We start from the raw sequence: 27,626 nt of genomic DNA, 5'->3' as shown, positions 1-27,626 counted from the left end.
CAGTGAGACACCTGCTCTGGGTCAGCGAGAAGGTGGACTGCCACCCAGGCCTGTTGGGAAGGTGGACAGAGTGGCCAGGCCAGGAAGGTGGAGGGAAGTGGGTCCCTTGGCACCAGGAGGTTCCCATTGAGGTCTTTGGCTCAGGTTGCTACTCAGCTGTGGACTGTGGGTTCCCCCGTCCTGGGCTCTGCCCTGGGTGGTGGTCATGTTCCCGATGCAGGGTGGAAGTCCCTATGGGGCCTGAGGGGCCAGGCAGAGCCCTGCAGGTCGGGCTGAGTGGGCTGTGAGGTGCATCCTGGGAAGAGGAGCCAGCCTCCTCCTGGACACTGAGTCCTGGGCCCTGCAGAGGCCACGCGGGCAGCTGTAGGGATGCCCCCTGCTGTGGAGCATGGCCCTGTGACTCCCAGAGGGGCAGTGACCTGTCATAGTCTGTGTGCTGAGGGGCTGGTGCTTGGCCGGTCCAGGCAGTGGTGCAGTTTGCGGTTGGCGCTGCCCGTGCCTGCCCGGGGCCTGAGTAACAACGGGCATCGGCCTGGGGTCTTGCATTTTCTCTCCAGAAAGGGAAAGAAGGGAGGAGGAGGCCATGGCCCTGTGGGGCACCCTTTAGTGCTGACCCTTCCCCAGGGCTGGAAGCCTTGGTGGTTTGTCCCCCTTTCCTCCTGTGCATGCACCAGGACCGCTCATGGTGGTCGGGACCCACTGTGGCAGCTGGTGAGGCCTGGGGAAGTGACAGCGCCCGTCTTTCCCAGGCCCACCTTGACCTGCGGGTGAAGGCAGGACCCCGGTGAGGCGCTCGGTTTACCGGTTTCACCTCACCCCACCCTTCCTGCCCTTCCTGCCCTTCCTGCCGCTGAGCATCTCTCTCCTGAGAGATTTGCCACCCTCTGACTTTCTGTCATTCTTCACCTGCTCCTGTGACTTAAGCACGCCACCTTTGCAGAGCTGTCTGCCTCCAACAGAGAACTCTTGGAGGCCTGCTCACCAGCTTGGAGAGCCCAGGCAGGGGGGCCCGTGGGGCTGAGCCAGGGGCTCTCACAGCCCCCAGGACCCTCGTGCTGAGCCCACCCCCCATTGTCTGGCAGCCGACCAGGGGAGCATCATGACCCAGGCCTGGCCAGTGGGGAAAGGGAGGAGACAGCCGCAGCGCCCAGGGTGCCCTGGCAGGAGGAGGCGGTAACCCGCTGAGCTTGCAGCCTGCTGGGAGGACGGTGTTTAGACAGAGTTGTGGGAGGACGGCGACCGTCAGAGTTTTCCCAGGTGTTTCCCGCAGATGATGGCCCCTCAGCCTCAAGCACCCTGTCCACAGGCCTGGCCTCCCCTCCTGCTTCCCCCTGAGGCCAGGGCCCAGGGAGCCAAGCTGGAAGTGAGCAGCCGCCTGGGTGTTGGGGCTGAAGGGAGGAGACCCAGCTGAGCCCCCACGTGGGGCAGATGGAGGCCGAGAGCTCGGGACCCCAGAATCCCAAGGAGCTGCAAGGTGGTGGCCTGTGTCCCCTTCGCCTCCTGCCCCTTCTCATGGTCCGGGGCGTCCTGATGTACCACCTGGACGTGACCTGCCAGGCAGCCTGGGCCCCACGGCCTGGTCCCTCTGGATGTCCACCACACAGCCCTGAAGACAGTGATCCAGGGGCCACGTGCCCATTCAGAATCATTCCCCAGCGTGCTCTCGGGCACCTGAGGGGCACGGATGCTCGGATGGAAACGGAAGTCTGGTGGGCCTGGTCGTGGGTCAGCCAGGTTTCCTTTGGCCAACGCTGGTGCAGTGAATTCGTCACTAATGATTTTTTTTATAAAGAAAACACAGACTGCCTGACAATGGGCTTTTAAAAATAGACACTTGTGGGCTGGGGGTGCAGCTCAGTGGTAGAAGGCTTGCAGGCTCAGGGCCCCGGGTTCAGTCCTCATCACCGCAAATAAAAAAAAAAAAGAGAGAGACTTTTACTGTTTACCGTGAATCAAATTGACCTGGGGTCTGGGTTAGCCGGGATCTCTAGATCCACACTTAGACAGCGGAATCCAGTTTTGTACCGTCTTATTTATGTGGACGTGTGGACTGATGTTTGAAACCAGCAGCTTCCCTTTGGCTGATTAAAGACCTGCATATTTGTTTTATGTGGCGTCTCTAAATCACCCACGCCTTTGCCCTAGGATGGTGTTTCTCTTAATATTACAGATGCCTTAAGAAAACTGCCATCTGGGCTCATTATCCTCCCGGGTAATTTACAGGGTCGAGTGGTCCCTAATCTCAGCCTCTAGAGTCACGTTACAGAGCATTCAGGGAAATCTTGTTCTTTACACCAGATGACATGTCTGTCAACGTGCTTCGACGTTGTGTGGCATATTGTGTAGTTTTCAGAAGCTCTTAAAGGACATGAATTATCTTCAGTTCTGGTCAAGAATACCTGGGGGTATGTCTCAAGATCGCTCTAAAGCTAGAAACTGTCTTTGGTGAGTGACGGAAGAAGACGCTCTGGGATTGCCTGTTGGACGGGTACAGCTCTCTGCTGGTGGTGCAATGGGCTAATATTTTATGCGGTTTCCTGATTCCAGTGCTGTTTGTTATTAGCTGGAGTCCCCAGCCCTGGCTCCTACGGTGAATGCCATCAAGCATGATGAGCACAGAGTCCTGCAGGCCTTCCCTGCCGGTGTCTTGTCCCCATACTTGAAACTTGGATGCATTTCACCAAAGGCTCCCGAGAGGGAAGGAAGGGTCCCCATCAGGTCTCTAGATGGTCACACATGGGCCCTTCTCTCTGGAGCTGAGCGCGTTCTCCTCTTCCTCTCCATTGTTGCTGCATCTGATGCAGCTTGGCCCTCCCCACTCTGGCCCCGGTGCTTTTCAAAGGCCTCCAGTGGAAGGACAAGTTGCCGTGCTGGGCAGCCACCTGGGTGCAGGTTGGGTGCCCCCCTCCTTGGGCTGGGCAGGAAACGTGGTTGCTCAGTTTACAGGCAGCTTACCTGCACCCCTCGTTGGCTGGTGGCACACGTGGGTCAGCACTTGCACTGAACACTGGTGGTGTCCCTGGCCTGTGCCCTCCCCTTGAGGGCCCTGCATGGTCCCCAGCAGCAGAACGAGCTCCCAGTGCTGCCCTGGAGGGAGTGGGGTTGGGTGGGTGCAGAGGCCCTCGGCTGGACCAGCAGCCTGCTGGGTTGGAGACCCGGGGAGCCTTGCCCCTGCCCTGCTGTCACGTGTGTGATTGTCCCATGTCTGACGGGGGTATGGACACCCAGGGTGCCTGGGCAACATGCCCCATGTTGTGGCTCTTGCAGATGGGGGACCCAGAGCTGCCCCCATGGGGGGACCCAGAGCTGCCCCCATGGGGGGGACCCAGCAGTCCAGGGCAGTTAGAGCACTCCGGCCCTGCTCCACCCTCTCCTGGTCATGCTGGTGTCCCCCACGCACAGGTGGACCGCAGGAGAGGAGGCCATCATGTGTAGGCACTTGTGTCCTGTTTCAGTGGTCACTCGGCCCAGCTGGAGCAGCCTCCATGCTGCCTGTGGGACCAGCATTCTGTGCATATTACCTCTGAATTTGACCTTAGCCCTGCTTGACCAGGGTACCTGGGTCATCACTGTCCAGGACTGGACCCTGGTGCTCAGAGGGGCTGAGGGACTGGCCCAGGGCCCCACAGGACCACGTCTGCACCTCTAGGATGTCCCCTCCAGCCCTGAGTGCTCTGTGATGCCCCAGCCAGGCCTGGGTGGTCCTCAGGATGGGGTTCTGGGCGTGACCTCTGCCCGCCTGGTGGTCACTGACAGGCACAGCCCCGGTGCTGGGCGGAACACCCCCTTTTCCTTAGGCCTGAGTCCTTCCCCCATCTCTAGGCCTCCCTTTCTCCTCCTTCCCTGGCCCTGGGGCCAGGCCCTGTCCACACGCCCTGAATCAGCCCCCACGGGAAAACAATCGGGCCCACATCCCCGAACAGCCCTGCCATTTACAGGGCAGAGAATGGAGACGGGCTTGTTCCACGACCTGCAGAGAAGACTCACCACAGTGCCTTGTCCTGGCTGCTGAAGGGCGCCTTGTTGTGGCCTGAGTGGCCCCGGCTGTCCACAGCACATCCCCTCACCCCACCCCAGACTGTACCCCAAAAGACAACAGAGCCTTGAAACCCCCGAGGTAAGGATAGACGTCCCAGGCAGGCAGACACCCTGCGTGAGGGTAGAGCAGCCAGACCAGCCAGTGGCCCGAGTGCCCATGCTCCTGTGGCCCAGGGACACAGCGGCTAGTGCTGGGTCAGGGAGCCACCCCCGGAGAGGTAAGGCCAGCCATGGGGACTGGGGACTTGGCTTCTCCTTCCTGTCTGTGCAGATGGCCTGTCTGCTTCTCCCTGAGCACCAGGGTTGAGTGAGAGTGGGCTGACCCCAAGGTGGTCAGAGCCCAGGTGACCAGCTGACTGGCTGACCTTTTGGAGGATGAGTGGATGTTTGGGGCTTTGCCTGGGGTGGTGCTGGCAAGGGGCAGGGGAGCTGGACACCCCTGAGCAGTCCCTCCCCACTCGGCTGGTCTGGGAGCATCCGAGAGGCTGCAGGTGCGATTCCAGGGGCTCACCTGGTTCTGTTCCCTGGGATGTCCAGCGTCCCCCAGGACACATGACATCTGGACACAGCGTGGCTGGCTGCTGCTGTCCCCCTCTGTGTGGTGTGTGTTTATTCCTTGGTCTTTCAGTTTGGCAGGACTCTACTGGGGAGGGGTGGTGGCTCTGGGCACCTGGCCTGCCCCCCCACCCCGCCCCCGCCTTGGGTGTGACCCTGGTAGGGCTAGTCCAGACCTGGCTGTCCAGGGATTGGCGGGCGGGCGGGCATGACCGAACCTGCAGGACCTGAGCTTAAAGCCACAGCGTGGCTGCTCCTGAGGATTTCCCGTGACACACAGGCCCCAGGGTGCCCCCATGGCTGACACAGGGGCTGGGAATGGAGCTGCGCGCTGGGCACCATGTCCTGTGTGGCCCATGTGTGTGAAAGTCTCAGATCTAGGGGTGTTGCTGTCCTGGAGGGTGGGGGACAGGGACAGGGGACAAAACTGCAGGTCTGCCTAGGAACCTCTGGGGCAGAAACCTTGGAGCCCTGAGGCCGCAGCTGGGAACTGCTGAGGGCACTGTCCCCAGGCTGGAATTTACATAGGAATAGGGGCTGTGAATGGGGGTGCTGTAATCCTTCCAAAATTGGGGTAGAATTTGCATCTGAATGACCCATCAGTCCCGATTCCTGAGGAATGCGAGTTTCCCTGAGATTTCCCAGTGCTCCTGGGGGTCATTTGCATGTGTTCTCAGCCAGCCTTCTTCCTTGAAGTCCACGGACCTGGACATGCTGTGGAGGGGTACAGCCATTGCCTGCCCACTGCCTGGCTGTTCCCACCTCTTCTCCCCGGCCGCCAGGTCTCAGGATGGTCGCAGAGAGGCAGGTTTGGTGCAGACTTCCTGGTATTGAGAAATATTCTGTGAGGGCCCTAGAACTTTGATCCTCCTGGTAACACTCTGCCAGGGGTCTGCAGGAGGCTAACAGACCCCTCCCCGTTAGACACCCATATCCTGGAGCCTGTGAATATGTTCTGTGACCTGATGAAGGGACTTTGTGGGTACACTTAGGGACCTTGAGGTAGGGAGGCTATCCTGAATAATCCAGGTGGGCTCTAAGTCTCATCCAAAGTGTCCTGAGGAGACAGAGGCAGGAGGGCAGAGGGAAAGATGCTACACTGCTAGTAGAGGAGAGAAGAAAAGTGTTCCTCTACCCTCTTAGGTTCTGTTCATGGGGGTCTGCGAATTAACATAACAAAAAACAGATTCGGCAGTCAGACGTTAATATTTTTATGCGTATCTGCTTCACAGAAAAGATGTGAAAATCCAAAGAAGTGGTTTGACTCAGGTTTATATGCCCTTTTAACAAAGAGTAATTAATTGCAAAGAAGTAACCAGACCAAGGAAAGAGTGTTTGGGCTCCCAGGAATGCTGCATTGTGTGAAGGGTGGCTAGGGAATTCATGGTAGGTGAAGATGGTTGAGAAAGATGCTGTCTCCCGTCTTCCTGGTGTGGGATGAGAGGCATCTTTACACAAGGAAATTCGTGCCCGGTTTTTAGGCAGAAAGGAGGAAGGCACAGAGTTCTCCCTGAGCCTGCTGTCTGCCTTCAGCTGAAAACGATCCTTGTGCCACAGTGGCTCATCCTGGCCTGGTGTATCTAAATCTCAGTCCTGGCTTCGAAGGTGGAGGCGGGGCCCGGGGCCAGGTGATGCCGGAAGGACTCTAGCAGGTGGGAGGACAAGGAGATGACTCTCCCTTGGAGTCCAGAGGGAACCCAGCGATTGATCCATTTTAGCACAGCCCTCGGCCAGGTGTCTGACCTCCAAAACTGAGAGAGAAGAGATTTGTCTAGTTTCAAGCCACTGTGTTCATGGTGTCTGTGTATCTGGGTCGTCTGTGTGTCCTTCTGTTTATCTACATTTTTGCTTATCTTTCTATGTGTCTTTACCTATTTTTTGTCTGTTTATCTATTTACATCCATGTTCCCATTTATGTATGTATGTATGTCTCTCTCCGTCCCTCTGTCTGTCTGGCAGTGGTGGAGATTGAACCCAGGGCCTTGCACCTGCTAGGCAAGACCTCTGCCCCCTTTCTACATTTCCCAGCTTTTAAAAATCACATTTCATTTTGAGGAAGGTGCAGTTCTCCTGCCTCAGCCTCCTGTGAGCTGGGGTTGCACCTGCCCCTTTCCTTTCGCGGTCACCGTTTGGGGCAGGCAGTCAGCTCCTGAGACAGCCCTGCCTGCAGAGGATCCCCCCAGCGCTTGACAGGGAGGCAGCTGAGCGTCAGGTGTGCGGACTCGCCTTGCCTAGATCAGGGTCCTTGAAACTGCAGTGCTTATAGGGGTCACCGGAGGACCTGGCCCGGAGTGCATCCACATGGTGCGGACACCCGCTGGTCCAGGGAGAGCCTTGCAGGGCACCCTTTGGACCACGGGGTGTGTAGGGAACAGGTGGGGCAGATTGGAGGACTGGAGATCTCAGCCAGCACAGGAGAGGTGGGATTCAGGGACAGGAGGGAGGCTGTAAGGTTTGCCTCTTGGGGGGGCTCCTGGGAAGGGAGCAGGAAGTATGGTGGGGCTTTCTTGGCCTCACTTCCACTGAGAGGGAGTCCCCTCCACAGGCAGCAGGCGTGGCCAACGATGGTTAGGCCAGAAGCTGATCTCAGTGGCCGGCACCTGCCGTCTCAGCCACAGGAAGCTGAGCCCAGGGGTTCAGGGCCAGCCTGGGAAGTAGAGCAAGACTCTCTATCCTTAAAAAAAAGATCCTGCTGGCCAGACAGTGGGGGAGAGCACAGGTTTTGCTCTCTGGCCCAGGGAGGGCCTGGGGTGTGCACAGTTCTCCAGTCATCCATTCCTTGGGGACCAGGCACATGGCCACAGGCCCTGGGCCTGCACAATGCAGAGGTCAGTGCAAACAGGGCGGAAAAAGAACCCCCCACCCCCGGTGTTCCTGTTGGGCACACCCAGGAAGTGCAGTGAGCTCGGCTACAGCCAGCCGCTGGCCAGTGCTCCTGAGGGTGGTGCTCCAGCCGCCGTGTGCAGCGCTGTTGGGACAGGCAGGAATGGGACGTCCCAGGACCTCTTTGCAACGTGCTGTAGGAGACAGGACTGAGCGTGCCGTCTGGATCACCTAATCCTAGCCTGCTGACTCTCGAGTCCTTGGGATGCGTGCCCAGGCTCAAGGGGGCTGCTGCCCTGCTCCACCTGGGCCCCTGCCCGCTCCGGGCTCCCCAAGTGCTCGTCATCCTTATTTCACAACACCCCACCCCCAGGTACACAGTACCGTGCTCTCTGCACCACGTGCACGCACACACCCACCCATACACACAGTACCATGTGCCCTGCACACAGGTGCACCCCCCACACACATACATAGTACCATGCGCCCTGCACACACACACACACACACACACACACACACACACACACACACACACACCCGTACATGCACACACAGTTCCATGCACCCTGCACCCACCTCCATGCATGCACCCTACACACATACCTGGTACAGATGCTACACCCACATTTCACACAAATACCACACCTGTGTGCATGCATGCAACACGTGAACACACACCACCATATGCCACGCACACTGTACCTGTCAGGCACCTGCACCCCACCACATCCGCACACACCTCCCACACGCGCCCGAGTGGGCACAACATTGTGTTCTGCCCCCTCACATCTCTTCTGGCCATCAGCCTGGACTTGGTGGTCAGCAGATCTTGATGTAGATAGTTCTAGACCAGGAGCAGCCCCTTCTGCTGATGTTCCTCCTCCTGAAGTTGGTCTGCAGCCCACCCCACGGGTGGCAGGTGGTTGTCTGTTTTTTAACTGCAGTGTCATGTGGACGCTTGTCTCGTTTTCCCGTGGTCTCGTCCTCCTGCATCACAGTGCCTTCCTCCTGCTCCAGATCTGCCAGTCCCCAGTGGCTGTGCCCTGCTGCCCTGGTGACCAGGGCTCTCGAGATCGGCCACCCGGAAGGAAGACCAGGGATTCTGTTTGCTGTGACAGGGCAGAGTGTGGGCTCCCTGCAGACTCGCCTCACCCCGGGTGTCGGGACTCTTCCTGTGGCTGTCCCTGTGGACTTGAACTTGTACCACTAGTTATTGGTCTCTTGTCCTCAGGTCTTGGCTCCCAAGTCCCCCGGAGGGGTCCAGGTGTGTTTACCCACCCACCAGAGCACAGCGGACATTGCTGTGTTTTTGCAAAGCTCTTGTGCAGCTGGTCACCTGCTGACTGTGTGCGGTTGACCAGTGTCTTTGCCTCTAGGCCATCACCAGTGTCTTGGAGAACACACAGAGGACTTGTGTCTTTTGCCCACTGAGCCCCAGTGCATGGCGTGGGCTGGCACCTGGTGGGCTTCTCAGTAGGTGCCAGGTTGGAGGGATGATAAACTCGGGTGTGGCAGAAGCCCCTGTGCCTGGCCGCTGACCAGATGGCTCTCACCATCTTGGGCTCCACTTGCTTACTTTCTCTGGGACTCTGCTCACAGCTACTTTACAACTTAGCCATCCAGAAGCAGCCTCAGCCGAGACTGGAGAGGGCTTCTTTTTTCCTTTTAGAGATGCCCAAACTGGCCTTGAGCTCCTAGGCTCAGATGATCCTCCGGCCTGAGACTCCAGAGTAGCTGGGGTTCCTGGAGCGCCCCGTTACACCCGGCAGGCTCCTTGACAGCTGGGGCCAGCACATTCTGGTTACTGAATGATTCAAAGAGTTAAATCAATGACGTGATCACCAAGTGAGTCCAGGTGTCCGTGGTGGGCAGTAGCTTCTGTCCCTCACAGAGGATCTTACTCCAGGCTGATCGCAGATTCTGCCTGGGGACGGGGATGCAGATTAGCAGCATGCCGGCAGGGCTGCCTCACCTGGCCCTGGCTTCCACAGACCACCCTCTGTGCCTTGACCACTGGCCCGTCCCTCTGTGGTTGTCCTTGCTCTTGGTGTAGAAGGTGGATTTGGATCTTTCAGAGACCACAGCATGGCATGGGTTCTTCAGTGGTCTCTCTGCAGGTGCTTGGTATACAGTGCCCGTGGTCACCTGCTGTCCAGGCAAGCAGGTGCTGCCCCCAGGGTAGGACACAACAGTCAGAGGCCGAGACTAGAGCCATTGAGTGGTGTGACTTGGATTTCCTTGGGCCCCAGGACAGAGGCGACCTCTTCCTTTCTCTCATTAGTTTCTTCCAGAGAAAGTCATTCTAGAGAGAGCGTCCACCTTGGGAGAGTCGGTGGCTGTCCTTGGAAGGTCAGGATGATGTGGTTGAGCTTAGTTATTGACCCAAGGTGTTCCGTCACAGTTGGTTTTAATGGGGTGTGGCTAATATTAGTAGTTAGTGGTGATACTGTCACCTGGGCACTGTTGGAGGCCAGCGTCACCTTATAGACCCCAATTGAGCCTCCCCTGGTTGCACAGCTGGGTGGGTGGGCTCAGTGCTCGAACTGGGTACCACGGTCTGTGACTGTCTTGGGGGAGGAATGGACAGGGCAGAGCTGGGCAGAGCAGAGCCCCGCAGTTATGAAGGAGACCCGAGGCCCGCCCTTGCGAGAGCTCAGCTGTCGGAGGTGAACCAGAGCTCACAGTCGGGTGTCAAGGGTGCAGTGTGTCTCCCAGGATGTGGGGATTCGGGGCCCTTCTCTATGGGCACCTCTGCTTCAGGTGGTCCCTCTGAGTGTGCTGGTGTCCCAGCTCTGAGACCCAGGTGTCCCTTGCAAAGGCAGGGGAGGGTTCCGGGGACTGCTCCTGGCCCGGCCCCTCCCAGCCCGTCAGGTTCTGGGTTTAACACCTGAGCCTGCTCTTACGCTCTTCTCGTCTCTTTGCATTGAAGGACACACTGTGCCCATCTGAACTTGCCAAGGGACCCCGGCTGGCCTGGTCTGCGTCACGGGCCCCGGTGGACGTGCATTTGCATGAAGTGCTTGAAGGCACCTTGGCCGGGAGCATCCTGGAGCTGGCTTCCTTGGGAACCGGTGGGATTGTGGGGATCCTCGGCCACGGAAGTGAGTGTGGCAGACCCCGGGAGGCTCCCCGCTGGCCACGGCCCGTCTCCCCCTCCTGGTGAGCCACAGGATGTCGTTTTCTCCCCTTGGGAAGATGTGGCGTGTTGGTGCCTGGTGCTGGGAGCACCACCCGCAGAGTGGCAGTCACAGCATGTGTCTCCCACTCAGCCTCTGGCAGGCCTGGGTGGTGGGGCTGTGTGCGCCTGCGTGGGGCGGGCGTGGAGAAGGATGCGCGGAGCCCCTGGAGGAGAGGCGCTTCGTTCGGCTGGGCGGGCAGGCGGGTGCTGGTGTTTCCGGCTGCTAGTTGGGAAAGTGCTTCTAGAAACTTCCTTTGGTTCTGAAGTTGAGTGAGGTCCTTCCTGACCTGTGAGTGGTCCCCCTTCCTGAGGCTGAAATAGTTCCAGAAACTTCTGTCACTGGCAGACGCTTCTGTGTTTTGTCATCCTCTTCCGCTCAGCGTGTTCCCCTCAGCCAGTCTTGAGACCTCTGCCACCTGCAAAGCCACAGGTCAGGGCAGAGTGACCGCTGGAAACTTGAGTACCGTGCACCTCAGGTTGTGAATGGGTTTGTTTCCTCTTGTGGGCTTTTTCTGCCACAGGCTCCTGCAAGTGGGTCCACGAGCCACAGTGACCGTGCAGGCTTCCTGCCACAGGCTCCTGCAAGGTGGCTGGGGCATCAGGAGTGGGCAGGTCATGGCCCTGAGGCAGGCCATCTGTCCAGCTCTAGGTGCAGCCTTGCCTGTCTTGGTGTAAGAATGTTCTGGAACCTCTTTGGATTTTTCCCGAGTGTGTGTTCCTGTGAATTCCAAGGCTGATGCTTCTGGCTTGAGGAGACGGCTCTGCCTGGTCCACATGTGATTCCTAACCTGTCCCTAGCTGTGGGTCCAACCCCCTTCCCGGACCCAGTTGGTCCTGCCAGAGCTGTGAGCTCAGATGACTCTGCTGGAATCTGGTGACAGTGACTCACCAGCTCCCCCTCGAGTGACCCGCCATCCTTACCCATTCTGAATCATCTGGAAGGTGACACAGCTCAGGGCAAGGAGACCCTTCACTCCCTGTGGAATTGCCGTCTCACGGAAGGACAGTCACTGTTGGCCTGGCCAGACTGCCCAGGCCTTGAGCCTTTGAGCTCACCGGACAGAATGACACCTGCCGCTTGCCATCAACCGGGGTCGGGGTGGGGAGTCTGCATTTAAAGGGTGCAGAGCAGCCTCCTGGAACTGAGATCCACCTGATTCTTAATTTGTGATCCACCGATTACAGCAGTGGGTGATTCCCCCTCAGGGCTCCATTTCCCCCGGAGGGTCACCAGCTCCCTCCTTGGTCCTTCTGTCTTGGGAGAGCTGGCTCCCCGGGATCGCACACCCCTGCACTCTGTGGGCTCAGGCGGGTCACGGTTTAGCTTGTCCCCTGCCTCTTGTGACTCCCTGGGGAGTGAGCGAGTGAGTCAAGGAGAAACATCAGCCCCATGAACTGCGAGAAATCGGGCTAAGAGGATTGGTTATAATTCACAGGATTACAGTGAATCAGCCTCTAATCCAATATTCGGCTTACAGCATTTCGCTCGAGGGTCACGCGGGTCTTTGGAAACTAGAAACTAATTGAAATTCTGGCCGTAAACATGCCAGCAGCTGCACAGTCATTTTCTTAGGGCCGGGAGGGAAGCCGGTACTTCTCTGCTGGGGAAAGGCTGGGTCTCCCCAGGGCCGCAGCTGTGGGCCAGCAGTGTTTGCTGCCTCCTGTCACAGTGCTGGGGGTGGCTGAGCTTGGGTGGAGTGGGTCCCCGAGCCACAGTGACCGTGGGGTGGGCTGCTGGTGGGGTGTGGGCTGGTTTGGTTCCAGTGTGGTTAAGAACTTGCACGTGCAATGGCATATGCCTGGAGTCCTGGCCACTCAGGAAGCTGAGTGGGAGGGTCACTGGAGCCCAGGAGTTCAAGGCCAGCCTGGCCATCATAGCAAGACCTCATTAAAAAAAAAAAACAAGACAAAACCCAGAGTCTCAAAATGACAAGCAGTATTGCAATGCTCACCTGATACCAAGGCCTAAGGTACATGCAGTTCCTGTGGTCTTTGGAGAGAGGTGACGTTGAGTTGAAAGTCGGCACTAAAAGTCGGATGGACCTGGCATCTCTTTTTCCTCCTGCCAGGGGGTAGTGGACGAGCGTTGGCTGGAGCAGGTGTGTTTAATGGGTGTGCCGTGTCCTAGGGAGGGGACTGTAAGTGAGGGCCTCACGTTGGCTCTGGCCCCTGCCCACCAGTCTTGGCTGTAACCTGCGGTCACGCTGGCTCACTGTGTCATTTTGCTGTACTTTTAAGGAATTGCTAACGATGACAGCAGGGAGACTGGCATTTTGCGGCTTTGAGACTTAAAAAAGAAGTCCCTGCTTGACCTGGGCCTGTCCACTGTTACTGGGCCTGCACCATGATGTGAGGGCAGGCTTCCTGTCACCCTGCAGCTGGGCTGGGTGTGGAGTTGCAGGGCAGGACCCCAGCCTAGAGGAGAGTTGGGCCCCTGGTGAAATGGCATGATCTTACTCCCGCTGTGCAGACAGGAGGGCACCAGGAGCCCCTTGGGGTTCCATCCTGTGGCCCACAGTCCTACACCAGGCCGTGGTTCTGGAAGATTCTGTCATTTTCTGCATGGGGATGCTGGGGATTGAACCCAGAGGTGTTTAACCACTGAGCCACATCCCCAGCCCTTTTTATTTTTGTATTTTGAGACAGGCTCTCGCAGATTGCTTAGGGCCCTGCTAAGTTGCTGAGGCTGGCCTTGAACTTGCAGTCCTCCTGCCTCAGCCTCCCGAGTCCCTGAAATCACCGGTGTGTGCCACCACACCCAGCAGATTCTGGGGTGTTAGTACTACCAGCAAGTGGGGAAGAAAAGGAGGTGTTTCTGAAGTGCTTCGTCTGTTCAGGGGTCCTTGGAGGAGGGGGTGGGAGCTGCAGGCAGGGGTCGGGTTGCAGGGGTCAGCTCAAAACACAGCAGAATAGAAAACCTCCTGCAGTCCTAGTGCCCAGAGCCCACTCCTGCGCCTTTTCTGGCCGGGGAGCTCTGAAGTCCCCAGGCTGAGCGCGCCCTGGGTCTCAGCTCTCACCGCAGCCCTAGACCGAGGCTGGACTTTCATGAGCCTGTTTTTCCTAGTCTCAGGAGTGCCATAAAACCCGTCCCACGGGAACGGCTCTGAGAGCATTCAGCGGGGTGCTGGGCGGCGGTGCCACAGGGCTGGACGTGCTGCAGCGGGGCCACACAGTGGAGCTGGTGTGCCTCGGTCCCCAAGGTTGGGGCAGCAGGTTTGTGGCCTTTAGCTTGGGCCCCGGGAGGGGTTGGGGTGTGTGGGATTGTGGAATATTAAGGTCCGTTCTGTGCACACCCCAGGAGTCAGGAACAGCTCATTCATCTGTGCCACACGGCGCTGAGGTGGCTGGCAGCCTGACATGCAGAATCCAGCAGGGCGCCTCGTGAAAGGTCACTGTCACTTGGTCACCTTCCCTGAAGGCGGATGTTAATACCCTTCTGCTCACTGAAAGCCGGCCCAGGGAGGCTCTGTTTCCTAGAGGACAGGTCGGTGCTGGCCCTGATCTGCGGGCTGAGCCCCTGGTGTGGTGGCCGGAGGGGGATGTTATGTTGGAAGGGGGGCAGTGGTCTTTGGGGTGCAGGTTGGTTCTCTGCGTTGGCCCCTCCTGGTCATGCGGGCCCTGGTGGGTCAGGACGCTGCTTAGTCATTATTTGGGGGCTGGGTCTTAGCGGTGGTGTGTTGTCACACTGCACAAGAAGGATGAAAAGCTTTGCCTTGGGAATTGTGAGGCACCCTTGGGGACATCGGGTTGGAGGCTGGGCCCTTCTCCTGCAGGCTCTGGAGACAAGGGGTGGAGCATCCCGTAAGCAAGAGTGACCTGGCCAGGGAGACCGAGGAGCTGCTTTTGGGACTTGGTGCTCACTCCCTGGTGAGTAGCAGGAGGCAGATGGCGACCATGTGTGGAAGGCCTGGTGGTGTGTGCTGTTGGGTGGGACGTGGCTGTGAGGGAAGGAAGAGTGGGGTCAGGACAGACGGGGGATCCTGGAAGGCAGGCCAAGGCTGCTCAGGACCTGATGGGGAAGGAGATGGAGGAGGGAGGACATGGGGTCTCCATCAGAGAGGCAGGTGGCCGCTGAGCCCTTATGAACCCCAGAACCTCAGGCCTGTGGGTCTGGAGGTGCCGACTGTCCACTGTGACTGGCCCTCTGGGTGTCGGGTGCAGGAGAGGGGAGGTGGCAGAGGACCCCAAGGCCTGGGGCTGCTGGGGTGTCCACCTGAGAGCGCTCAGGGAGGAGAGCGCAGAGGTCACTGTGGGTCGGTGGGGTTGGCGGGAGGTTCTGGAAGGGAGGGCCTGGGTGAGTTTAGAGTCCAAGGAGCGTGCCTGATTCAGGCCGCGCGGAGCTGAGGGTAGTGATCAAGGCTAATGTCACGGTCATGAGTTTTAAAAAGGGAACTTGGGATGTAGGCCCAGATCCCAGAGTGAAGGCCAGGGAGGAGGCCAGTGTGGGCCGCAGAAGACCGTCTTCTTACCCAGGCTCGTTTCTCTTGGGGTGCGGTCATCTAGCTTCTGCCCAGACCTTTCTCCAAGTGGGACCCCCCCTGTGTCGTGGGGGACAGTGCTGTTGTGGGTTGCAGTTTTTAGCATTTAGTGTCCACTTCTGAAGTGACGATTCCTCATTGGTGCGGTGCCATCCCTGGAGGTAGGGCTGTGGCTGTCCTGTTCTGGGGGAGTAGCTGGGAAAGGTGGAGGCGCTGAGGAGTGGCTGGAGGCTGGAAGTTTCTGATGTAGTAGCTGGGGGTGGGGGAGGTTCAGAGGGAGCAGCTGAGGGCAGGGGAGGTGCTGAGGGAGAAGCCAGAATTGGGGGAGGTGGTTTAGAATGTGCTGGGGAAGGGGAGGTGCTGTGGAAGCCACCGTGGGGGTGGGCAGTGGCCTGCTGGAGGTGGCCCAGCAGGATGTGGCTGCAGGTGGTCTGAGCTGGCCTTGGAACCCACTCTGCCCTCCCGCTTCTGGGGAGAATAAACAAGCACTTAATTAAGGTGCCTAATTGCCTTGAAAGAAGTATAAAAAATATTTACGCCAGGCGCCTTGTGGTTTATAGCTCCATTTTCAAAAATTAGTTGAGCTGAACCAACTGGAAAAGTCTAGAAGAAAACAGAATGAAAATACATGATGGGGAGGGGACCCAGCCCTGAGCCTGTGTCACTGCCCAGCAGGATCCACCCTGTGACCCTGCCCTGGTGACCTCTGTAAATGTCACTTTGAACATTCTGGATAGAAAAGGTTCTCGGTCAAGTTTTGCTGGTGGTTCAAGTCAGTTTTTTGATTTTTTAAATATTTTTGGTGGTGTTCTTTTTTTTGGTCTTATTGTTTTGAAACTGGGGGTCGAGTCTAGGGCTTTGAGAACGCAAGGCAGACGCTTTGCCACGGAGCCACACTCCAGTCCTCGAGTCAGTCTTTAAAAGTGAATTCAGGTGGAGCATGGGAAGTGACCTGAATGTCCAGCATCGTCATATTTAATTGTGGAGCAGTAGCCGTGATGCGGTGCTCAGGGTGCTGTGGGGTCAGCAGTGGGGCGCACAGGACTGCAGGGACCCAGTGTCACCCACGGGGGTCCCACCTCCTTCCTGCCACCCACAGGCCCCAGGTCCTTCCTCTTTCTTGAAATTCAGGTCTCAGTCTGGCAGTGACATGGTCACAAACTGCCTTTTGGGTCACAGTGGAGTGGCTGGGGTCCTGCCTCCAGTGTGGCCATCGGGGTGCCCTTCCTGGATGGGGCTGGGCTGCTGCCACCTTTAGCTGGGCTGGCACGTTCTTCCCCCGGCCCGTGAACCGTGCCCTCGTTTCTTAGAATGAGAAATTCCAACCGAATATCCAGCTGTCGGCAATGCACGTCTGCCTGCCGGTGGTGAAAACGGCCATTTAGGTGAAATCGACTTAGCAGAGTTCCTCTAGGAAGACGTCAGAAATGGGATTTTTTTTTTTTTTTTAATAGTTATTACCTCTTTCTTAAGAAAACATTGCCGGGGCCGGGACTGGGGCTCAGTGTGTGACATGGGTGGGTTCCATCCTCAGCACCGCATATAAATAAATAAGTAAAATGAAGGATCCATTGACAACTGAAAAATATTAAAAAGAAAGAAAACTTTGCCAGAAATGTTTTCTTTGCTAGCCTTTTCTGAGTTCTTAAAGTCTTCTACAGTTACATTATCTTTTGATGTCAGATTTTAAATATTCTCTTTCTGTAGTGGGGATTGAACTCGGGGACACTTTGCACTTTACCACCAAGCCATATCCCTGTCCCCTTTTATTTATTTATTTTTATTTTGAGATAAGGTCTTGCTAAAGTGCCCAGGCCGGCCTTGAACTTGCAATCCTCCTGCCTCAGCCTTCCGAATTGCCTGGCTTCCGATTAAAAATAATTCTAATTAGAAAAGTTGGTGCGTAAGATATGAGTTAAGGTAGTTTTAAAGAATCCAGATTATGAAAGATGAAGTGCTCCCCACAGGAGGCCAGACCCGTGCACTTCCTGGGTTCAGTTTTTGTCTAACAAATTGTTCTTTTGAACAGGCGAGTGGCCGCCCACCGAATGCCTTCACGGTGGGAACGTACCACACACACCACCGGGAACAGTAGATCGTGGCACCCTCTCTTACCAATGGCAGCTTTATTCTTTTTAACCATGCCTAGTATTGCACCCTGGGTCTGGGCACGAGTTTTGCATATTAAGAAAAGTATGCATATGTTATATATAGAGAGAGATTTGTCCATGACTTAGGATGCAGTTATGTCTGGGTAAATCCGTGGTAAGTTGAAGCTATTGTAAGTAAATAATGCATTTGGGACACCTAACCTGCTGACCTTCCTAGCTTAGCCACACAGCACGCTGCAGAGTGTCCCCTGCCCCCCAGGTCATCGGGTGGCTGACGGGGAGCTGTGGCTTGCGGATGCTGCCTGCATCCTGGGAGAGGATTTCCCACATATCGCAAGCCGGGGAGAAGGCCAGAATTCCAGGTATGGTCCTGCGGAATGTGTGTCACTTTTGAACCTTCATAAAGTTGGGAAGTCATTGAGCTGAGTCCTGGTAAGTCAGGACTGTGTGACACACATGTGCTGATGAATTCTTCTAGAAGTTTCTGGAGTTTTCCTGCTGGGTAACCTTGCACTGGGGCCTCTGGCCCCCATGGGTGAGTCCTGGTGGACGGCTGCTGGGTCAGAGGGTGCATGTGCAGTATCTTGGCCCCACTCCTCACCTTGCTCTTTAGGGCCAGTCTGCCCGGCGGTCAGTTGATGCTCAGTTGATATTTGAACTCTGCTAACTGCAGTGGTGTTGGTGAGAAGCAGCAGTGTGTTCCCGTGTGCGTCCCCACCCCTCTGAGGCATGTCCTGGAGCGCTGGTCCCAGCGGAGGGTCCCCCATGGCGTGCTGCTGGGATGAAGGAGTTGAGCAGGGGGCTTGAGCCCCTCCCCAGCCACAGCCGAGGCAGCCGGTGGAGGTGTTTCCAAGCCATACTCTTTGGGCACGGACGGACACGGGCAGCCTCAGCACCGTAACCCCCAGTGAGTAGGCCGAGGCTGGTGGGCCCCTGGTCACCGGGAACAGAGCTCAGATGTGCTAATGACTAAACCCTGCTTTTTAAAATGTCTTGCTCAGCCTTAGCAGGGCAGGTGTGGGCAGCGGCACGGTTGACCATAGCTGACTCTGGCTAGCCCCACCTGCGTAGGTGACCGTAGTTGACCATAGTTAGCGCTGGCTAGTGCCCCTCTAGGGGCCTGGTGGTAGGGAAAGCTCTTCCTGTAGAATGATCTCAGGTCCTTACCACAACCAACTGAAAGGGGAAACAGGCCCAGAGAGCCCAGTGACTTCCCCAAGTTACTTGCAGAAGCAGACCTGGAGCTTGGGTAGTCCCGACCCCAGAGCCCCATGCTTTGCCCCTCCCCTCCTGCAGGGGCTGAGGGACACCTGGGTGCTTCTGCTGGGACGGGAGGCATCATGAAGGAGCCCTTGTCATTCGGGGTCATTAAGTGCCACTGGCCTGCCTCCTGCGGGTGCTGGGAGGGGAGGACCTTCAGGCTCATCCTGCTCTCTCCCTAGGACCTCGCCTTAGTCTGTGAACAGGATGCGGGGTGCTTTTCGGGAACTGGGAGGTGCAGAGTTAAACCACTGTGATGGGTAATTACTCGGGGAGAGTGTCTTGCTGTTGCTTGCTCTTGGTGGGGTGATACTAATTATAGCTTGTGGGGTTTGTGTTGAGGAAGCAGAAAATGTCTGAGGGGAGGGCGAAGACGAGCCTGGGTCCCGGGTGGCTTACCCAGGCCGGAAGTGTGCTGCGGCCCAGAAGCTCGGGCTAGAAGCAGGGTGTTGGATGTCTGACCCAGACTCGAGGCTGGAGGACGGGAGGCAGGGACACAGTCATCAAGCTGGGTTGTCGGAGCCTCTGGAGGATCAGACGTCCACGAGGTGCTCCGCCCCTGTGGGTGATTTTTGCTTCTTCAGTGCAGGGATGGAACCCAGGGCCTTCCGTGTGCCAGCCTCCCTGTCCTCTGTCCTTTGTGAAATGAGGGCAAATGGGCCACCCGTCTTGTCTAGTCACAGGACAAGCAGTTCTAGGCCTGGCCTTTATTTATTAAAGTGACAAAGGCGTACTTACTTTTGGAGAAGTTTTTCGGTTTCAGAATTGCGGCATTCGCGTTATTTGTCCGAACCTCTTTTTGACGCTTGAACCCCTGTGTTTCTAGCACTGTCCCCAGACGCTGCTCTCCCCTCTCCCTCCCTGAGTGACAGCGAGGCCCATTTGAGTGGGTCAGCATGGAGCCTTTGCAGATGCCCGCAACATGGTGGACCTCACGACACTGCTGCCCAGCCGTGTGCAGACCTGCCTCCCTGGCGTTCCAGTGGGAACAGTGGCTTCCAGCTCCGGGTGCCCGTGGCCCTTGCCAGGCCCCTGCAGAGCTGCTCAGGGGAGGGTACCAGGCCTGGTGGTGCAGGCCTGTAATCCCAGCATCTCTGGGGGCTGAGGCAGAAGGATCCAAGTTCAAGGACAGCCTCACCAACTTAGTGGGTCCCTAAGCAACTTAGACCTTGCCTCAGAAAGGGCTGGAGATGGCTTAAGGGCCCCTGAGTTAGATCCCCACGATCCAAAAGAAAAAGAAAAAAAAGCAGCTATTGCTGCCTCTGGCAGCCCTGGGGGTGAGCGGGAGTGGATGGATGGTGACCGTTTCTGCACATTGCCCTAGTGGTCATTTGCTGACACAGAGAAACTGGAGTGAGGGGTCTGGGGGGAGGTCTGGGGTGTCACCGGTGGTTGTAGTCACTTGGAAGGCAAGAGGGAAAAACCCCAGGGAGCATCGCCTTAGGCACTGTCTGGACCGTCTCCAGCCCCCACGGCCTCCAGGTTTGCAAAGCCTTTGAGATCAACGCTCTTGTTCTGATCGTTGGTGATGTCACTGGGCCCAGGGACCCCTGTTTGGAGGACTCTGTCCCACACTGAGCAGGGTAACAGGCCCGTTCCAGAAACCTTGCTTGCGTCATAGCAGACATGTTTCTCTTTGGCTTAAAAACTACCATCAAAAACAGAGGAGGGCTGGGACGTAGCTCAGTGGTCAAACACTCGCCTAGCATGCTGGAAGCCTGGGTTCCATCCCACAGACAGATAAGCAAAAGGAAGAGGGACCCGGTTTGGTTCTTGTAATGTCACCCGTCTTGGTCTTTCCCTTGGTGGCCCTGTGGAGATGAATTGTAAGGGACACATGGGAAATTACTAGCCAGTGAGAGGGTGCTCAGTGGATGCTTGAACTCTGCTAACTGGGACGGTGGTTGTATTCAGATGACCTGTTTTGCAAGAGAGTTGCTGTGGTCAGGGCTCTTGCGCCAGGTGACCCATGGGACCACACTTCCCCTTCGGTTGGAGAAGGGGCCGCCCAGCCACCTCCCTGCCATTTGCATCGCGGAGGCTGGCCAAGTTGGTCCTGGGTGAGAAGGTCAGCCTAGGGGTCCAGAGGTTTTAAAAAGTGGGAAGAGTTTCAGTGCTTTCCGAGGAGTGACGCTGGGTTTCCTCCAGGGTGGACCATTCAAGGCCTTACCTGTCTTTGTTTTTCATTATTTTCAGAGTCGAGGTTCTGAGGACTCCTTCCTAGAAGTGGGAAATCTTCAGAGGCACAAGACACAGGTGAATCATTTTGTTTTAATCAAAAGGAGGCCTCGTAGAGGGCTCGGGTGGATCTGGGGACACAGTTCAGACTTGGCTCCTGGGCTGGGTGGGTGCTGGGTCCCGAACCCTGAGGCTGCCCTTTCCTTTTCTTTCTCTCCCATTACGTTTCCTGACTCCCTGGGGTCCCTTCTCCACTGGGTGGTGGCAGTGGCCACAGGGTGGACCCCAGTGGGACTCCAGGAAGCTTGCTCTCCTCTTTTGGGGGATGTAGGGAGATAGTCAGTGGAGGCTCTGGATACACCCTTCCTAGATGTGGGCCATGTTCTTATTAATCTTGTTTGGGGTCAGTTCCTCGCCATGCCCTTCTGGTTTTGAGCTAAGACAGAGTTGTTCAGTGAGTGAAAGCAGAAGGAAAGCCCCGTGCCCCCATCTTTCCCTCGTCCTTTCCGTATTCCTCCTTTTTTTTCCTACGGGGATTGAACCCAGGGGTGCCTTACCAGCGAACTGCACCCCCAGCCCTTTTTCATTTTTTATTTTGAGATAGGGTCTCACTAAGTTGGTGAGGCTGTCCTTGAACTTGGATCCTCCTGCCTCAGTCCCCGGAGCCGCTGGGATTACAGGCAGACACCACCGTCCCTGGTGCCCTGTTCTTCCTCTGGTGGTGGGACTACGGGTTCTGCTGCTCTCAGAAGGCTCTGCCGCTGGTCCACCAGGGACCAGAACAAGAGCACACTTCCCCAGCGTGGGAGGATGCTTTTACCTAGCGCACCGCCATCTCTGGGGACTGCTGTGACTCTGATGTGTGTGGAACTGCTTTAGGCACTTTTTTTTTTTTTTTTTTTTTTTTAAATAAATTACTTGGTACATTTTGGTGGTGGGGGCCTTCATATCAGTTTGGGAGGTCACTTTATTTCTTTTTTTGGTACTGGGGATCGAACTCAGGGGCACTTGACCACTGAGCCCCAATCCCCAGCCCTATTTTATATCTTATTTAGAGACAGGGTCTCACTGAGTTGTTTAGTGCGTCGCTGTTGCTGAGGCTGGCTTTAGACTCACGATCCTCCTGCCTCAGCCTCCCAAGCCACTGGGATTGCAGGCGTGCGCCACCACACCCAGCTGGAGGTCGCTTTTTATCTGAGTGCCAAGTTTCATTTTCCTCCCTGCTTGGGTAGTTTATCTTTGAATTGTGTTGGCCTCTTTATTTTAAAGAAATGTCTCGGAACCTTCAGCGATGAGGAAATTGAAGGCAGGCTGCTCCATGGGAGAAGCTGTAGGAGGGTCCAGTGGGGGCCCAGGAGGAGAGGCCCTCCCTGTTACTTTTTGCATTGCTGTCATAAAAAGCCTGAGGTCTGTTCAGAGAAAGAAGCACTGCTCATTTTTTGGATAGATGCATGAGAGCCAAAGAAATGGCAGGAAATAGTCACCTGCACCCAAAAATGTGTTCGCACATGGAGACGACGCTGAAGGCCGCTCCGCACGTTCCTGTGTTGAGTTTAGGTTTCCAACACACTTCCATAGAGTTGAGAGAGGGATCCAGTTTTAGTGAATTAATTTTTTTTTTTATTTTGCCAAAAGCAATACATGCAAAAATGCAATTTCGTTTTTAAAATGCAAACGTAAAAAGTGAGTCCCCTGGCCCCTTTTCCTCCAGGTAGTCTGTAAACAGCTGGATACGTGTCCCTGTGTGTGCTCATGTTTGGCACCTCTGTGTGTCTGCTGCTGTATCTTTGTGTGTCTGTATCCTTGTGTGTGCACTCCCTGGGTATGTGTGTGCGTGTGCGTGTGTGTGTGTAGTAGCACACCTTCCCTCCACACAGTGTGGGCCACAGCTCCCACGATGCCCAGTGCCTGCTTTGGCACGTGGTGGCGGCGTGGTCCTTGCCCACCTGCCCACCTGCAGCAGCTGCTTGTCTCCCTGGGGTGCAGCCCCTGGCCCCTGGTTGAGGAATCACCTCTAGTTGGGGTGACCTCTGCCTGTCGTGGGGCTGCTGCCCAGGACTGCCGGGATGGGAGCATATGTGAAGGGGGTCATTCCAAATGGCCACAGGAGTCCATTGTACCACACCTTCACCAGCACGGCAGGTAGAGGTCTTCAATTTCTGTCTGCCTGGTGGGTAATTAGTGAGTGGTCTCTTATTTTAGTTTTCATTTATTTAGTGGAGTAATTTTTTTTGACGGGGTTGGGAGGGGAGACTGGCGATTGAACCCAGGGATGCTTAACCACTGAGTCCCATCCCCAGCCATGTTTTAATTTTTTGAGACAGGGCCTCACCAAGTTGCTGAGGCTGGTCTCAAACTTGTGGTCCTCCTGCCTCAGCCTCCCAAGTCACTGGGATTACTTACAGGCATGTCCCACTGTGGCGCCTGGTTAGTGGAATTATTTTTGAAGATCAAAATATTTCATAATGTGGGAAAATTAAGAATGGAAGTAAACTCCAATTAAAACAAACTTAAGCATGGTACCTTTTGCATGAGTTTACCCTCTCTTTCAGGGACATTTCAAGTGACCTCCCTGGGTATATGCTGTGCCTGGTACGGAGATCCCCATGGTGTCAGCGGGCCCCCAGGTTGAGTGATCGGCACGGGCTGCCGTAATACAGTGCCACAAACTGGGCATCTTATAAACAGCAAAAACTCACCTCCACCCTTTCTTTCGCAAACGGGAAACCCAGCTCAAGGCGCTGGATGGTCGGTGCTGGCGAGGGCACTTCCTGGTTGGTGCATGGCACCTTCTTGCTTGCCCTCCCTGGGATGGGAGAGGTGGGGCAGCTCTCTGGCGCCTCTTTTGTAAGGACGCTAATTCCATGGGTGAGGACACCACCCTCCTGGGCTGATCACGCTGGGGTTAGGATTCAGAGACTGAATTTACCGGCTGACATCAACATTTACAGCCACCACTGCAAGGTGCGGCACGGGCTGGGGGCGCCGCTCGGCGGTGAGCGCTTGCCCAGCGTGGCCCAGGCCCTGGGTTCACTCGTGGGTGTAGCACTGTCACACACACGAGGAAAAAAATTTACAAAGGTCCAGCACTGCTGATCCTTTCCAGGCTGGGTGGCCAGCAGCATCCCCTCTGAGGGCTGGCCATTGCCCGGTGCAAACCACGCGGTCCCTGGGAGCCGTTGCCCTGCTCGGAGCGTCTGTGGGCCTCCTGGAGGGGTTGGGGGAGCTCTAGGCCAGTGGAAGTTGAAATGAGCTCTCATTTCTCCAAGTGCTCGGCCGTCTGCGCCACGAGGCACACGCATGTGCCACCCAGACCCTGTGGAGACAGTTTTGTCGACACCCATCCCAGACACAGAGTGGTGTGACTGCTTCTCTGCAGTGGTGGCCCCTGCTCAAGGAGCCTCCTGCCACCCCCAGGGCAGCCCTGCTCCTGCCACACACCTGCTCATGCCCTTGGTTTGGGTGTCCTTCCCTCCTCCCAGCCTCTGTGTCCTTCCCTGCTGTCCTGTCCAGCAAGGTGCCCAGGACATGAGCTTGGGTTTGGGGTGGGAGCAAGCGTGAGAGCTTCTCAGATGCCTGCGGTGACTTGCTGGCTTCTGCGAGGTGGCTTGAGGTGCGAGGGCGTCCTGGAGACGGTCTTGGCCGGCCGCCCTGCTAGGTGTGTCCAGGACAAGGCCGTGGCAGGGCTGAGCGTGCCCCTGCAGAGCTGAGGTCGGCTCTCAGTTCTGGGAAAACCGAAGTTGGAACAGTGAACGGTTAGCTTGCAGCTCAGGGAGCCCCGACCCCTGTTCCGCAGTCTAAGGGACAAGGCCCTTCTTGTCCTCAGCGTGCACAATGGGGAGGCCAGCACCGTGATGGGGAGGCAGAGGGGACCTGGGCAGGACTCCTCAGGGGCAGAGCTGCCAGGGCTCGCCAGGGCAGGGTGTGTCTGGGGAGGGCCGCGGTGCTCCCTCCTCCTGCCACCCGACAGCTCAGGGAAGGTTGGGAGCGTGTCCTCCGCTGTGGCCGCAGGGCGCAGAGGGGTGTGGACCTTCACGCGCCCTGTCTGGGCAAACCGAGGAGATGAAAGGGATCCAGGCAGGCTCCGCCAGCCAGGTGTCTGCAGAGGGTTGGGGGCCCAGGTGGTGACCCCCTCCTCACATCAGCGTGTCCCCAGCTCACCCGAGGTCTCCTGTCGCAGTTTCCCCTGGATGTGAATGAGGGTGCATCCTGCTCCCGGCTGGAGCCCCGGCACCTTCTGAGTGGCCGTGAGGGTGTCCCCCCAGTGATCCATCCCACTCAGGTCCCGGGAGGAGCTGCATCCAAGAGGCCATGTAGGTCAGCGCCTATGGGACACATAAATATGGCATCCAGATGTGCACGTGTGCAGGCACCCGCAGATGCCGTGTGTGCACAGATGTACACTTGTGTCCTGCACACGCACACAGCTGCAGGTGTGCACACATGTACGTGCGCACACAGGGGCATGCATGTATGCATGCAGAGAAGGTTCACACAGTGCACATAGATGTGTGCGTATGTCGTCACAGATGCACCTGCTCACACGGACGCATCCACATGTGGGAACACACACAAGTGACGCCTCTGCACACAGAGCTGTGCACATGCACGCATGCGGACACGTGCCCCCAGCCCCGTGCTCCAGCCCCGCCCCCGCTGGTTTCTGGAGCTGCTCTTCTCTCCGCCGCAGCCCCTTTGATTCCCAGGGTCCTGGAGGAGGAGCGCTGCCACCTGACAGGCCCCGACAGGCGGGATGGAGGGGCTCAGCGCACCCCGCCAAGCTCCACTCTCTGACATTTACAGCGGGCCGGTGCACTTAATTACGCTTGTGAGATGGAGTGACATTCGTAACCCCGTCTCTCTAATGGGCTCCTTTGTCAGGCCGTCCTTTCTGAATGCAAAGGGCGACAAGTTCACGCTGTCACCGCCAAGTGCACGTTCACAACCCTCGGCTCCCGGGGATGCTCAAGAAAGCCAGCACAGAGGGGCGTCCCACCCGGCTGTTGTGATTTCGATTTTGAGAGGGTGGCCCTGCCTGCGGCGTCCCGCCCTGGCCACGGAGCACTGTTCCTGGAAGGCAAGCGGTGGTGGCAGTGGGTCGGAGGGTGTCTTGTGTGCCCTGCCTGAAACCGTTTGCTTCTAATGGCAGAAGGTGAACCCCGCAATCCTCCCTGGAGCTCTGTGCCGCGCGGGACTCTCCAGGCCCTTGTGGCCGGCTTTAAGGCCCTTAGGGAAGGGCGGCAGGGCCTGGGCTAGACCTCGTATCTGCTGATGAGATAAATGCGCAGCAGGCCTGGGCAGGGCTGGCAGCCAGAGTGGCCTTGCCCTGCCTCGAGGGGACTGGAGGGTGGACACTGTGCAGGCCCATATGCCATGTGCGGTACAAGCCACAGAGCAGAGGAGGAGGGTGGCCGGCAAGGAGGTGGCCTTGGAGCAAAGGGTCCCTACAGGAGCCACAGAGACCCTGGGGGGAGAGTGTTCAGGAAGTGGGAGCTGCCTGCAAAGGGCCGGAGGAGGGGCTCGGTGCTCTGAGGGACCCAGGCGTGCTGGTGAAGTCCTTGGGCCTTGCAGGCTCCTCTGGGACCTGGCACTGGACACCAGATCCTGCCGTGCCTCTCAGCACGCCCTGCTGCCTGGGGAATAATCCCATTTGTCCAAATGCACCTGCTCTCCAGCCGGCTCACTCTTCCTGTCCTTGGGAGGACATTCCCGCGGTGGCCACCCTGCCTCGGCCTGCGGAGCTGCCCTACTCGATGCGGCCAGGACCTTTTAAATTCATGTCCTGCTATCAATAGAGTTAATGACGGAAAGCCGGGCCCGCCAGGCTGCTCTCTGTGCCCACCTCCGCTGCCCTGAGACCCCGAGTGTCAGCTGTTCTAACCGCCTTTGGTTTTTTCCATCAAATTGGTTTGACCTATTTCCTGACTTGACCCCTTTAGAGACCATGTTGCGTGGAGTTGAGGGTCGTATCCTCTGGTCCTCTGCCTCCTCCTTCCCTCCACCGGCCAGTTCTTGTTACCAGGCCGTGCGCTGGGCCGGGATAATGCACTCTGATCACGCTTCCATCTGTGAACCGCTCTTGTTCCCCGGGGGTCACTAATTGCCTCATTTTCAATGTGTGCATCTTTATTTTTTTTTTAATCTGTGTATCTGTTACTAATTCATCCTCAGACTCCTCCAGAGCCATAGACAGTAAACAAAGCCCGGGGACGTGATGGGTGATCCATCGAGCGCCCCTGTGAGGTCCCTGTCTCTGCACCCCCAGCTCCCCACGGTGTGTGCCTGTCCTCCGTGTGCACAGCCTGATCCCTGAAAGAGAAGGCCCAGAACACGGCTCCCCCTTGTTGGGTTGGAACAAATCCTTCAGTAGTTTTCTGAGAAAGGATGGAAGAGGTAAGGCTGCTTGAGAACCTGAGGCATGTTTCTGTGTGACGTTCTGACTGCTCAGTCATTTGCTTCAAGATTCTCGGTGAGACATCCCTCCCTTGGGTTTCAAGGCAGCTCTGCCTCCTGGCTCTCAGCAGGGCTACGGTGATAACTCTAAACGGGTGGCCTTTGGTCACTCGGGCTGCTGGGCGCTTCCATTGTGAAGACTCACGCCCTTTGTCCTGGGTATTTTCTGTTTGTTCTTTCTCTGAGAATCCCTCATTTTGTGGCACTCTCTTCCACCAGTGCTGCTTAGACTAGGACTCCAGCTTTCTTATCTCTTCTTCCATCTCCGTCCCATTGTTTGACTTGCAGGAACCCTTGCAGCAGGACATATTCTTTCTTTCATCCCAAAGTGGCATTTTAAGCTCGGTTTCATCTTCTCTGCTTGCGATGACAGCTCCCCTCTCAGGCTACGGTTTCTGCTCAATTTGGTCTGAAACGTCACTCAGCACCGCAGGGTATCAGCGCTGCGGCTGGGGAGCGTTACCGAAGATCAAGTCGCTTCGGCCCAGAGCTAAATCAGTTCATTGGAAAGGAAAGGGAGGGCTGGGGTTGGGGCTGGGTGGCAGAGCG

The 27,626-nt window shown here is 56.9% G+C and overlaps 1 protein-coding gene across 9 annotated transcripts in view; it reads left to right on the top strand.

The window, feature by feature from the left end:
- Sema4d (semaphorin 4D) overlaps positions 1-27,626 on the top strand; it is a 112,766-nt gene that overhangs the window by 40,118 nt on the left and 45,022 nt on the right. For 7 of the 9 annotated variants that reach the window (XM_076836987.2, XM_076836986.2, XM_076836985.2 and 4 more), the window contains exon 2: positions 20,643-20,702. The exons of 1 other annotated variant lie outside the window; for it this stretch is intronic. The gene's annotated coding sequence lies outside the window, so the exon portion shown is untranslated. Of the gene's footprint in view, positions 1-18,065; positions 18,094-20,642; positions 20,703-27,626 lie in introns of those variants that run through there. One more of the 9 variants, XM_076836980.2, reaches the window with a different exon arrangement.

Source organism: Callospermophilus lateralis, chromosome 17 (assembly GCF_048772815.1).
Source record: "Callospermophilus lateralis isolate mCalLat2 chromosome 17, mCalLat2.hap1, whole genome shotgun sequence".
In the NCBI taxonomy this organism is placed as follows: Eukaryota; Metazoa; Chordata; class Mammalia; order Rodentia; family Sciuridae; genus Callospermophilus; species Callospermophilus lateralis.
The sequence above is the reverse complement of the archived record's forward strand: the minus strand, read 5'-3'. Positions and strand labels throughout refer to the sequence as shown.